A 13,044-nucleotide genomic window follows, 5' to 3' on the forward strand; every position below is an offset into this window, starting at 1 on the left:
TGAGCGGTTTGCTGATAATAATCAAGTTTCTATATCCCAATAATTGCAATTCAAGTCCCTGGCATAGTTTTGACAGAAGTATTTTTGAGAAATTACTGTAAACAACCTCATATTTTTTAGCATTTAAGGACACTTTTATTCTCCATCCTGCAGAGTAGGGAAAATAATAGTAATCCACCATCTGTATTAATCACATAACCACATTTCAGTTGAGAGATACGGTATATTAGATAGTATCTTGCCTGTTATATTCGTGTGTACGGTAACCCTTTCGATATTTTAGCATTTAACCAAACGGCAGGTTTCATTAATATTACAGCATAGTAGGATAAAGTAGTACTAATATTAATCTGTCTACTTGTTTAACTTTGTTGGTAATCCTTGAGTAGTTCTTGCGAATTTCTAACTTTAGGCCTAATTGGAATTTTCATTTCTATTTGTACTTAGTAATAACGTATTGTAATTAGGATATGTCTGAACGTAGTTTAAAAATGATTTTAGTGTATTGTAGTAACTTATTAGAAATTAGAGTGCTTATTCAATTATTTTGAGTAGCCTTGTGAATTTTGAACTTTAAAGACAAAGAATGTTACAAGTGTTTTAATTTCCACCTATTCAATACAAAGAGATATCTAGTAATTAAAAATTAAATCTTATCATATTAATTACAGGGATATGTTTCACCCATTATAAGGGCATCTTCAGGGTGAATAATCAGGATCCTGATTGCTCTTCCAAATTGTAAAATGAGGATACTAATGCAGGTGCTTGTGTAACATAAACTTATAAGACATTGGTTAAAACTGTGGTATCAAACTGCTTGTCACAAGTTCTACAAGATTATATTCCTTGGAGCGCTGAATGGAACCTGGTTTAATGTGCCTAATACTTGTTGAGGGTATAAGAAAAATAATTTGGAACATAAGCAGCTTAATCTTCATAATGAAGTTGAAATTTGTTTTTTTGATCACTCCTAGAAGAGGATAAGAAAAAAAGTAAAGCTGCTAGAAGTAGGTAAAGATGTTAGTTTTATATGTTAAGATCAGCAGTCTTCTTTAAGTGCGTTGTAGAAGTGAGGAAGGTCTGTAGTCATATTTAGTGGAAGGTATTTTGATGTTGATGAGAGCTTATGGTGTAATGTCTGTAACAAGAGGAGAGTAAATACTTAGGAAAAATTTTTAAAGAGAAGGTGGCTTTAAAAGAAAAAACGGTGACTTACCCCTTCTTCTGTAATGATGTAAATCAGTTAAAGAAAAACAACGTTATGTGTATGTTCATTTATCTCTTTGACTGTTATGGTGTTAATCAGTTGCTATGGTAGAGTTGAAATGACCGACACTTGCGCTTCTAGTGTTGTATCAATGTAAGATTGGCGGAGGAGGATGGGGTGGACGGGGTGGGTAGGCGGGGCGTTAAGTTTATGTGTTACTGGTTGCGAGAGATGTGCGTGGGCGGACAGGGAGGGAGTCGTATTTGTTAAAAAGCACACTTCTACTGCATTATAAAGATTAAGCTGTTTATGTTCCAAATTATTTTTCTTACACCCTCAACAAATATTAAGGCATATTTCCATTCAGCGTTATAAGGAATATAATCTTGTAGAACTTGTGACATGCTGCTTGATACCACAGTTTTAACCAAGGACAGTCTTATAAGTTTGTGTTATACAAGCACCTGCATTAGTATCCTCATTTTACAATTTGTAAGAGCAATCAGGATCCTGATTATTCACTCTACAGGTTTGAGATTAAGACTGAAGATGCCCTTATAATGGGTGAAACATATCCCTGTAATTAATATGATTAGATTTAATTCTTAATTACTAGATCTCTCTTTGTATTGAATAGGTGGAAATTAAAGCACTTGTAACATTCTTTGTCTTTAGGTACATTTCAATACGAACCAAACATGAGAATTATAACGTATAATTTCAAACATTAATTGTATTTTCCATTTCTGTTTGTGCTTAGTAATAACCTGTTGTAATTAGGATACGTCTGATCGTAGTATGAAATTATTGTAGTGTATTATAGTATCTTATTAGAAATTAGTGTGTTTATTCTATTACTGTGAAATATTTATGTAGTATAGTATCTGTAATAACTCTTTTACTAAAATTCTGTTGTAGTAATCAGGGTAGACTTTGCAGTTTAGAATTATGTAATTCTTGTGTATTATTTTCTGCTTTCTGTAATTAACAGCAATTTTCATCCTGTTAGGGTGTTGTAAGAAAAAAATTGTACAACTAAGTAGTAATGTAGTGTAGTAGTAGCCTATACAAATACAGTAGAGACAATACACGACACTTCCGGATTTAGCCTTGTTAAAATGGGAGACAATTTGCAAGTGGCGCTCCTAGTGGCGTGACCTGAAAATTCGCACTGAATTCAAATATCAATGGAAAAACATACAGGAATAGATAAATAAATTACGTCTAGAAAGAAAGTGTTATTAAGATGTTAACTTCAAAGTTGGTAAAGCAATTCTGGATAAACAAATGAAGAATTATTTAACAGGTTATTATTTAAAGACTCAAATTAGACATATAATCAAGATGTGAAATGGACTGCTGTGAAAAGGTGTAATCTTTCATTTATGCATTACTTTTCTAGCTTTAGCATTCCTGCCTGAACTTCTACGGCTAGATTTGTCTTCTTTCTCATTTAAAAAAACATTTTATCATCACATTAGGACACTCATCAATAAAAATATAAAAAAGGGAAACAGAATCAAGTTCATAAGAAAATCAGTGCCCTTCAGTACAAAAATAGAACCAAATCTGCAGTAGTAAAAAACAACGAAGGAATGTTACTGATAGACAACGGTAAGATATGTGCTCGATGGAAAGAACACACAGAAAAACTGAACGATGATAAGGACTTCAAGATTGACAATAAGCTAATTGAAGACATCAATGAGTGTGGAAGAGAAATGCAAGGTCCTCCAATCATGAGACATGAATTTGAACATGCCCTTCAGAGTCTGAAAGAAGGACAAGCAACCGGTGTAGATGACATCCCAGCAGAATTACTGAAAAATTTAGGTATCAACATGAAAGACCAATTATTCAGAGTAATAAATGAATGTTATGAAAGAGGAACCTTGCCAGAAGATTTCACAATGCAGAACCATTACCATACCTAAAATCGGAAGGGCAGTTGACTGCACCAATTACAGAACACTACCAATATTAACACATGCCTCCAAACAAGATACTCCTTAACATAGTTAAGAACAGAATAAAAGGAAAAGTAGATAAGTATGTTGGAGAAGACCAGTTTGGATTTAGAGAAGGCAGAGGAACAAGAGAAGCAATTCTGGCCTTACGCATGTTACTGGAGAGAAGGATGGAAATGAATAGAACGACTTACCTCCATTGACTTTGAAAAAGCTTTTGAGAATGTGAACTGGGAACTACTGTTTAGAACTATGAAGAAAATAGGACTGGACTGGAAGGATAGAAGAATGATTAATCAACTGTATCTGAACCAAAGCACAAAAATAATCATCAGGTAGAAGAAAAGGCCAGGATTAGGAAAGGAGTTAGACAAGGTTGTCCCCTATCACTGTATTTATTGAATATGTTCATTGAGGAAGCTATTCAGATCATGAAGGAGAAGACAAAGGGAATAAGTCAATGGTGAAAGGGTACATTGTATCACTGGCGTAGCCAGGGGGTGGGCAGTGGGGCCGGCCCCCCCCCCCCAAAAAAAAATACACTGGCCGGCAAAAAAAATGGTGTCCTTTGGGAGAGAGTTACGGGTGAGAATCGCTCTCCAGGCCTCCTCCACACTCTTTCTCGCCCATCTGGAGATCTCAGACAGAAGCGGCTCTCATCTGTAAAAAGCACCATGCTCCAGTCCTGAATGGTCCAGTTTCGATGCTGCATCGCGAACTCGAGTCGTCTTCTCCGATGCTGCCCCGTTAATAGTGGCCCTGTAGCGGGCCTTCTTGAAGTAAGATTAGCCTCCTGGAGCCTTCGTCTTACGGTTCTCTCACTCACACGGACATTTCTTGTAGCCTCTAGACGATTTCCGCTGTTGTTCTTCGGTCTCTCAAGACTTGGAGGACAAGAAATCGTAATTCGTCGACGTCCAGATCCCGGTCTCCTTTCGCATGTTCCACGTTCACGATAACGTTGCACGGCCCGTTGTACACTTCCATAAGATGCTCCTACAGCATGGGCCGCATACCGAAGGCTGCGACCGTCTTCAACCAAGGCGATTACGCGTGCAACATTTTCTCTACTTAGAGGCATCTTGACTCATCAAGGATCGAACAAAAACTGATTTGGAACTCCCCAGAGTTTTTACAAAGAACATCTTATCACTGCAAATGTTTACAGTAACTTTAACGCTTGATTAGGGGGCGAGGAACCCCGTTAAAAGGGATCGTCATAAAAGCTAATGGCATGGAAAATTATCTCTAATAGTCGATCAATTCGGACCATATGCACCACACACTTACCAGAGAGTGCTGAAAACATTTATTTATAAAGAGGAACATCACAAAATGAAATATGTCCTTAAAAATTTGTTTTAGCGAACAGAAAATCAACGTTTTCAAAGTGATCCACTTTTTTTTGCCGGCCAGTGTATTTCCTGAAACTAGAGCGACGATCAGCCGTTGTTTTACGTACGGTACGAACAACTTAAAAACTTGCGCCGAAATGTTAAATTAACGTAGCGACAAAGAATCTACTAGCAATGCTCAATAGGTCTAATCATAATTCTCCACATTTGTACTGCTTGAATGAAAGGCAAACACTCAGGATTGTGATGTGTGGGGATATTTCCCTCTAGAGGCCTCAGTATTGGGAATGTAACCGTGTGTTGACAAATGTCAAGACATGAGGAAAAGGGGAAAAAATGAAATGAAATGAAATGGCGTATGGCTTTTAGTGCCGGAGGGTCCGAGGGCAAGTTCGGCTGTCCAGATGCAGGTCTTTTGATTTGACTCCCGTAGGCAATCTGCGCGTCGTAATGAGGATGAAATGATGGTGAAGACGACACATTTACCCGGCACCCGTGCCAGCGAAATTAACCAATTAAGTTTAAAATTCCCGACCCTGCCGGGAATCGAATCCGGGACCCTTGTGGCCAAAGGCCAGCACGCTAACCATTAAGCCATGGAGGTGGACAGGAAAAGGGCAATTACCAAGGGATTACTCAGTTGGGGGCCGGAACGTGACCACCGAGATAACTGGGGCCACGGCCAGGAACAGCTGCAAGCTTACAACATAGTGTCAGATCGGTTGAGAGATGTGCTAGGTTTAAGTTGCAGCGTTGGGAAGACTGTGACAGGATTTTGAGCTGCACGACAGTTCCCCATTTTGTGCCATATAAGTAAATTTTTTGAAGAGGGCCATTTCGTCACTGAGAAGCCAAAACTATGTACATCCTCGGTAAGTTATGAAAAAGGTTTTTTTATTCTTTTTTTTAACAGTAACAAGACAATCGCGGATGCGTGCCAAAGTTCGATATGTAGGCCTATATATTTTGTCAAATGCCCGGAGATTGATTGGAACCTCAAATTGCATCATAACTCAGTTCCAATGGTTCTATCTTCTCATCAGGACGGCCCAGGCTTGAATCGCAGTTGATACATGAAACATTTAAAATGGAAAGTCATGTTCTATTGATATGGATTCTACTTAAAACATTAGATCCCGTCCCCTACCTTTCTTTACACTTTTGTGGCATAACCGCGTCATTTATGGTCATTTTGAGTATCCAACCATTCTTCGGGCTTACCTTGTACCTTAAATGGTGAGTGGATGCAGTGGCGCACCCACGAAATAATTTCAGTGGGTGGGGTGTACATAAGTCGAGGCCAGTGGCGTGGATACAACTTTTCCTTGAAAGGGGTTGTGAAAAGATATTTTTTATTTAGCATTGGCTTTACGTCGCACCGTAGGTGTTATGGCGACGATGAGAAAGGGAGTGGGAAGGGAGCGGCTGTGGCCTTAATTAAAGTACAGCCCCCAGCATTTGCCTGGTGTGAAAATGGGAAACCACGGAAAACTATCTTTAGGGCTGCCGACAGTGGGATTTGAACCCACTATCTCCCGGATGCAAGCACACAGCTGTGCGCCCCTTACAGCACGGCCAAATCGCCCGGTGGATAGGAAAAAAGCGGGTCCTACCGAGTGCGGTGACGGATCTTCAGTAGATATTGATTCGTTTTGATTGTTACCATGTACAATCATAGCTTCTGTAGCCTACTCTAAACATAAACAGGCTGCATTAATGAAACTGTTCGTAAAATTGATAATATCGTTCTTGGTTTTTGAGGAAGTAGAATTTTCATTCAATTTGTCTTTAAAAAAAAAACCACTTTGGTACTACACCCCATGAAGGTGACTACCTTCCAGGTCATAGATATTCCGATTACGGGAGATCCAAGGCCAATTATACTGCACCCACAAACAAGGTTGTGTCTTCCCCATCCCATCCCTTTCTTAACGCTGTCAGTGCCGGGAATCGAATGCAGGATGCCTTAAGTCAAATTCTAAAATAAGGAGACCTAAAAGTACCAACCGGCCCCGCGGTGTAGGGGTAGCGTGCCTGCCTCTTACCGGAGGCCCCGAGTTCGATTCCCGGGCAGCCAGGGATTTTTACCTGGATCTGAGGGCTGGTTCGAGGTACACTCAGCCCACGTGTTATAATTGAGGAGCTATCTGACGGTGAGATGGCGGCCCCGGTCTAGAAAGCCAAGAATAACGGAGAAGATTCGTCGTGCTGACCACACGCAACTCGTAATCTGCAGGCCTCCGGGCTGAACAGCGGTCGCTTGGTAGGCGATGGCCCTTCGGGGCTGTCACACCATGGAGTTTGGTTTGTAAAAGTGAACAGAGAAGGAAGCGACACACCTGCAAGTCTCTTTAGCTTCCAGCTAGTTCTTCTGTCCAGCCTCGTGCATTTAGAACAGTTGGAAAACGTACGCCATAATAAATGCTCCTCATAAAACCTTTGTAAAAATACTAACGGCATCTATTTATAACAATAATCACAAACGCCTCCTTTTCATGTAGCTCAGTTGGTTGAGTCGCTGTCCTGAGTCCGAGTTTGCAGGTTCGAATCCCGGCTTGGGTCGGTGGCCCTTAAAACGGTGTTGAAATGGCAACAGCTCCGTGTCGTTGGTTATGGCGCGTTAATAAAAATTACATATATCCGAATATTAGCTTCAGAAAACTGTAACTTTATACTACTATAATCTGTATCCCAGGCTTGCGAGGGAAACTGATTAACAATTTGCTTTACCTAGCACCGACACAGATAAGTCTTATGGCGACGGTGGGATAGGAAAGGCCTAGGAGTTGGAAGGAAGCTGCCGTGGTCTCAAAGTACAGCCCCAGCATTTTCTTGGTGTAAAAATGGGAAACCACGGGGAGCCATTTTCAGGGCTGCCGACAGTGGGGTTCGAATCTATCTCCCGTATGCAAGCTCACAGCTGCGCGGCCCTAAACGCGAGGGAAACTAACAGGACAAGGTAAACCCTACCTAGCATATGTTGTGACGTGAAATTTTTATTTACCAACTAACAAAATATATACCGGCACCCCTTACGCTTTACATTCTATATTTATTTATTAGTGCCTTCTGTACAGTGGCGAAGTTAGGGCTCCAGGCCCTCTCGTATACTTAACCACATACTAATCAGAATATTAAATAAATACCGAGATACTTAAAATAGATAAAACTACATAAATTAATAGAATTGAAAATAAATTTGAATATATTACTAACTAAATTAATATTAAAAACTCTTAAAAATGACTAATCCTCAGGCACGCACACATTCATATTCAACCATTAAGTCAGCTGTCCTTAGCAGGTAGTCTCGGCAGGTGACCTTAAATCGTGATTTTAAAAAAGCTAGTTTCTCTGACCTGAGCTGGCAGGGAATTCCATACTCTGGCGACAGTCGCCACAAATGATCTATTAACTTTATTTGTGGGGCACAGTGGAATAGAAAGAATGAATCTAGAACGTGTATTTCAGTTGTGAAATGTTGATAAAAAGATGAATTTAGAAGAAATATACATTGGCTGACTTTCAGTTACCATTCTAAACACCATCGTCATAGTGTGTAGCTGCCGACGTTTATCAGACATCAGCCATGAGACAGCCTGATAGTATGGGGTCATATGAACATCGTACCCGATATTGTAAATAAATCACAGGCAGGAATTCAGTGCTCGTTGAAGTTTAAGTGTTTCTTCTCTCGTCATGTCAACTAAAACGTCACAATAATCAAGAATAGGAAAAACGAGTGTCTGTATGATTTTGGCCTGTAGCTCAAAATGGAAATACATCCCTCTGCCGTTTAAGAGGGTGAAGCACTCCAAAAATCTTTTTACGTATTTCTTTCGTGTAATCAGACCAATCAACTGTTTCATTCATCATTACGCCGAGATTTTTAACCGTTTTACTGTAGGGAATAATGTTAGCATTCAGTAGGATAGGCGGAATTGCGACATTGTTTGAGCAGCTCAGTAATTTTTGTGATACAATTATGTTTGCCTGAGATTTTGTGCAGTTTAGTATAAGAGTTTCGTTGTGCATATATATTGAGTCGTCGGAGGTCATTGTTAATATCTTGTCTTGCAATGTCGATATATTTGAAGATCGTCAGCATAGAGGTGGTGTGTGTTATTTCCTGTCACAGATGGTATGTCATTGATATAAATACAGAAAATTAGAGGCCCTGGAATACAGCCCTGTGGGGCAGAACTAAGTTTCATTTTCCATTTAGAGGCCTTGTCGTTTACTGTTACACGCTGTTGACGGTTACTCAAAAGAAAGAACTAAAAACCTTAAGCGCAGCCAGGTCGTTATTTAGCAGTTTCACTTATTTTAATCATAGTCGGAATTACTATACCGGTACTACTGAAGTCAAGAAGGATAAGTATAATGAGCAGTCGTTTGTCCATAGCGTTTCTAATGTCTTCAGTAACCTTCAAAAGTGCTGTCGCGGTACTGTGACCCTTCTTAAATCCCGATTGCAAAGGGTCCAAAAGCATTTTGATTTAGGTATTCCAGAACATGCTCGTATACTAAACGTTCAAAGGCTTTAGAAAGCGCAGGGAGTATAGACATAGGACGATAGTCAGAGGGTGATTGTGGGTTTAAACTCTTAGGTACCGGTATAATATTCGCTGTTTTCCAGACAGTAGGGAAATTTCCGATTAGTAAACAGTAGTTCAGAATGTGCGTCAGTAGTATAGGCAGGACAGCACCCATAATGTTATGTAGGCCTATAAAAGTAATATCATCTACACCTGTAGTCTTTGATTTAATGGAATGCAAAGCCTTTTCAACCTGATTTTCTGCGACACCGTGAAACGTGAATGGTGGATTGGCTGGAGGGGAGGGCGGTGAGTCGGTGCAGTTAATTGGGGTAGGTTGAATATTTATTCTACTAAAGTAATCGTTCAGTTCGTCAAGTGGAATGTCAGAAGACGCCTGTCTCTGTTGATGTTTTCCTATTCCCAGAGCTCTAAGTTGGTCCCATGCGCGATTAGAATTTAAGTTGTTAGCTAAATTCCGGAAATATATACATTTCTTATTTCTGCTTAACTGCTTTGTGCGATGTTTTAAGATGTGGTAAGATTCGAAGTCTGTGTGATCTAGGGTTTGTTTATAATATCGAAATAACGAGTCACGGTGGGCCATCATTCTCTTGGCTTCAACATCTAGCCATGGACAAGAAGGGCGAGAAACCTGTATTTGACGTGTGTGTGTATTTCTTTGCCGCATTATTTGTATAAAATGTCACTTCTTTATTGCTTATCACATGACCATTATTATAATAACATTACCCACCGTATTTATTCTAAACCAGAATATTGCATCTTTACTCACACTCTTTATTCTTGCATTCATTTCACTTGTACTCGGAATATATGAAATGCTGCAGTTATATTGGGATGGGAGTAACAGAGGTAGCCTTGGGGGGGGGGGGAGGGATGGTTTGTTGTCCAAGGAGTCCAGACACTCCAGGAGTTTTAACGAATCTACTTTTATTAAGCATTTTATACAGAACGTATATTAATAATAGCTTCCGGAGTCCGACTCATTGGCTGAATGATCAGTGTTGAGGCCTCTGTTCAGAGGGTCCCGGGTTCGATTCCCGGCCGGGCCGGGGATTTTAATCGCGTCTGATTAATTCTTCTGGCTCGGGGACTAGGCGTTTTTCCCAACACTTTCCTCTTCATATTCAGACAACATACTACACTACCAACTACCAAAGAAACACACAACAGTGATTACATCCCTCCATATAGGGTTGGCGTCTGGAAGGACATCCGGCCGTAAAACAGGACCAAATCCACATGTGTGGCACAGTTCGCACCAGCCACCTCACAGATGTGGGAAAAGCCGGCGGTGTGTGTGTGTGTGTGGAATAATAATAATAATAATAATAAGATTACTATTAGCTTCCGGAATCCACACGAATCCACCACTTTTACTTGGATCCAAGGACACTAATTTCCTTTTTAGGTATTCTACACCAGCTAAACTCTGGAAGTTTGGACACTTATCAAAATAAAATTCTGGATGAATGCCCCCCCCCAACTGAAATCCTGGCTACGCTACTGCATTGTATCAGATTTGCAGATGACATCATATTAATTGCAGACTCAGATTTTTTTTTTTCTATTGGCTTTATGTCGCACCGACACAGAGGAGGCAATGAGGAGATAGGAAATGCCAAGGAGTTGGAAGGAAACGGCCGTGGCCTTAATTAAAGTACAGCTTTGCCTGGTGTGAAAATGGGAAACCACGGAAAACCATCTTCAGGGCTGCCGACAGTGGGATTCAAACCCACTATTTCCCGGAGGCAAGCTCACAGTCGCGCGCTCCTAACCGCACAGCAAACTCGCCCGGTAAGGAATTAACACAATGCTGAAACTCCTCTCAGGTACTCTTAAACTATGGAAATTAAAAGTAAACAAACGGAAAATGAAAGTAATGGTAGTACGGAAAAATATGGAAGAAATTAAAACCAATATAAAAATTGATGACCTCAGAATTGATCAGGTGAAACAATTCTGTTATCTTGGTAGTGTGGTAACAGAGGATAATAAATGCTTCCTGGAAGTAAAGAGAAGACTAGCATTGGCAAAACAGACATTTATGAGGAAGAAAAACATTTTAACCAGCACACACATGAATATAGATGTCAGAAAATCCTTTGCACAACCATTTGTATGGAGTACACTTCAGTATGGAGTGAGTTGGACTCTGGTAAATTAGAAAGGAATCGACTTGAAGCTGGTGAAATGTGGATAGGGCGGAAAATGACCAGAACGAGCTGGACAGAAAGGAAAACCAACCTGGAAGTCTTAAGGGAAGTTAAAGAAGAGAGAAGATTTTTAAACGAAATGGAAAACAGTAAATTAAAATTTATTGGACATGTCATCAGACAACATACTTGAAGGGAAAGTGCTGGGAAAGAAAGGGAGAGGAAGACCTAGGATGAAGTATTTGGACGACATCAAGAAGAGGTTAGGTTGTAACAATTACATGGAACCGAAATGAACAGCCAACGAAAGAAAAGAATGGTTGCATCGACAAGGCATTCACTTTTAGAATATTGATTGATTCCTTACACACATGATTCAATGAATTGACATTTAAGAGCTGGACAATTTTCTTATTAACTTGAAGCCTAATAACAGAAAGAAAAACTATAAATTTAGCCTCAAAAACATTCAATATTTCCCTATAAGCAATACTTGCCATTACATTAGGATAAAGCAAAATTGAATCATTTTGTTTCAACAAAATATGTACATTTCTTAAGTCACCCACGTTTTCTTCAGTGCTTGACAACGCATTACGGCATTCCAAATGGGGTAACTTGGAACACAACCAGCCACATACATATGCACATGCATTTTCCTGAATTAAATCAAAACCCACAGATCGCACCTACAACAACACATCGGTACTGAAGGTTAACTGCTGCACTATATAATAAAATAAGCTTATTATATTTTAAGCCAGTTAAAATATGGGTCACGCAGGTCGGAAGTTTAGGAAGTACTATAAAAATCTTGTGTCACTTGAAGAATATATATCAACACAATATTTACTTACATATTCTTGTCACAAGGGATACGGAAGTTATCTTTTTTCATTTTCTTTTCATTATTCAGTGAAGAATGGCTAAGGAGTGCAAGTGTAGGAACTGTGCGTGTGGCCAGGCATTAAGGAGTATGAGGGAGGAGTTGGAGAGTTTGAGGGAGATAATTAGGACTCTCTCAGAGGACAGGAAGGAAAGTAGGCCTCCTTCAAACAATGTACAGGATACAGTAGGTGTAAAAGAGGGATGGGAAGGAAAGGGGGGAATTGTAGAAGACAGGTCGTCTAATGTTTTAAGGGGAAGGAGATTGCAGGCTAAGGGCTCCATTCAGGACAGGTGTCTGTGAGAAATCTGTACGAGTCACTGCAGGTAGAACAGCCGAGGGAAGATGAGGAAATGGGAACTGTTGCTGAGAAGTGTGGAAGTAGGAGGAAGGGAAAATGTAGGAAAGAGAAATGTGGAGTAGTGGATAGGAAAAAACAGGTGGAACAGGGTCATGGGATGGAGAAAAGGGAGAAGGAAGTAGCTTCTGCAGCTATCAGGAAAGATAGGACTGACCAGGAGGGGAGGGGATCAAATGAGGTAGGTAGGGTTGAGGCTCTGGTCAAGGGGGATTCTATTGTTAGACGTTTGGGGAAAGTGTGTGGAGGAAAGGAAACCAGGGTAGAGTGTTATCCAGCAATTAGGTTAAGGCAAATGTTGATGAAAATAGAAGAGAAGGAAGAGGGGAAGGAGAAGGTAGTAATGTTTCACGTTGGTACCAACAACGTAAAGCAAGTTGGTATAGGCTCCCTGTGTATAGCAATATGCTGCAGCGGATGGACATTACGAGAACTACTTACAGGCACGTTCATCAACAGCCGACTATAAGAAACTGGAATATGTGTAATGTTTACATACATATATTCAATCATTTTACAGTGGCCCTCTATCGCTGAATCCCTTTCTATG

Source organism: Anabrus simplex, chromosome X (genome assembly GCF_040414725.1).
Source record: "Anabrus simplex isolate iqAnaSimp1 chromosome X, ASM4041472v1, whole genome shotgun sequence".
In the NCBI taxonomy this organism is placed as follows: domain Eukaryota; kingdom Metazoa; phylum Arthropoda; class Insecta; order Orthoptera; family Tettigoniidae; genus Anabrus; species Anabrus simplex.